Here is a 1,871-nt window from a genome sequence, read left to right as displayed (position 1 = left end):
GATTTGAGGACGGCGAGTAACGATATGCTGACACAGGAAACGACGAGGATGGCAGCACCTGAAAAGAAAAAGAAGATGGTTAGTTCAGATCCGATAATGGGTAAGGAACAGGTGACCGGGAGTGGCGAGGTTGCATCTGTGGAAAGGGTGTATGAACGCCGTGAAGCAGGCACTCAAACAATTATGAACGAGGAATTCCCCCCCCCTCCAATTGAAGCACAAAAGGAAGGAGATTTCCCCGACGCAAGAAAACGCTGAAAAAAGAACAAGATCGAGCGAGACAACAGGAGCATCCGGAGCGAAACCCAAGATCAGGAGTGTGGAAACAAGGATCGGGAAACCAATGGTATACGTCGATAGCCCTGAACCAGGGGAACCGAAATGGGAACTGGTAAGGAAGAAAGGAAGGAAAATTAGACCCTCCCCGCGGCAAGGAGCTATCGGGGGTGAAATGGAAAATAAGGGTCAAATCCCGGCTGAAACGACACCCCTACCTAACAAGAGGAAAAGGAACAAACCACAAGCCATAGCAATACGATTCGAGCCCGGTATATCTTTTGCGGAGGTCCTAAAAAAGGTTAAGAGGACGGTAGGACCGGCACCGGAAGGTGTGAAGGGAGTGAGGCAAACGAGAGCGGGTAACTTACTTTTGGAATTCGCACCATTGGCGGACCTGGAAACGATAAAAAAGGTGTTAGAAGGTAAGCTCGGCGATGATATCACGGTCGCTAAGCTCCAAGAAAGAGTAGATCTGGAAATTAAGAATATTGACCCAGACGCAGAAAAAGAAGAGATACTCGATGCGGTCATGAAGGACACGGGTTGCTCACCGAAGGAGGTACGGCTGAAAGTTTTACGCACAGACCCCCGTCAAAACAAAGTTGCGTTGATAGAGGGTCCTGCTACTGTCTTTGGAACACTTGTAAGTAGAGGTAAAATCAAGATTGGCTGGACCGTAGCCACAGTTAAGGAGGTCCCCCGTGTTACTAGGTGCTATCGATGCCACGCAGTGGGTCACATCGCAATAAGATGCCCGGTAGTGCCAACTGGTAGTGCAGGCTTATGCAGGAAGTGCGGTACCCCCGGACACGACATGAGAGAGTGCGAGAAACCCCCGCTCTGTAGACTATGCCTACAGGACGGCTACCCTGAGTCTGACGCAGCCCATGTAGCGGCATCAATCCGCTGTCCAATCTATAAGGAAGCAGTTAGAAAAGTGATTAAAAATTCATAAGGATTCTGCAAATAAACCTGAATCATTGCAGGTCTGCACATGACCTGACGTTGGTCTCAGCAAATGACTTTGGGGTTGACTTGGTCGCGGTATCTGAGCCGTATAGGACACCCGAACAATGGTACGTCGATAAGACGGGACGGGCAGCTATCTATATCACTAGCAAGGGGATTAGCGCAGGACAAAAAATCTCCCTCGTGGTAAAAGAAGAAGGATTTGTGATGGTAAAATATAACGAGTACTATGTGGTAAGTGTATACGCCTCCCCTAACCTACCCGCCCAGGAGTTTGAGACGTTTCTTACGACGCTGTCTGCCTCAATTGCATCGCTTGGGGCAATGAACACAAAGATCATGGTCATGGGGGATTTCAATGCGAAGTCCCCACTATGGGGATCAGATGTGTGGAGTAGTAGGGGAAGAATACTTTTCCAGTTTTGCGCGTCAGTGGATCTTTACCCGGTGGTTACGAAAGGAGGAGTGACGTGTGATCGCGGCAAAGGCTCGAAAATAGACATAATATTGTGCAATAGAAGTGCTCTTCACTTATTGAAGGACTCCGAGGTGTCGGAGGAATTCTCAGGTTCAGACCATAAGTACCTCATACATGCGTTTGATACAACCCCAAAAATGGACAC

Source organism: Osmia bicornis, unplaced genomic scaffold (genome assembly GCF_907164935.1).
Source record: "Osmia bicornis bicornis unplaced genomic scaffold, iOsmBic2.1, whole genome shotgun sequence".
NCBI classification, from domain to species: Eukaryota; Metazoa; Arthropoda; class Insecta; order Hymenoptera; family Megachilidae; genus Osmia; species Osmia bicornis.
This window is presented reverse-complemented; position numbering follows the sequence as displayed.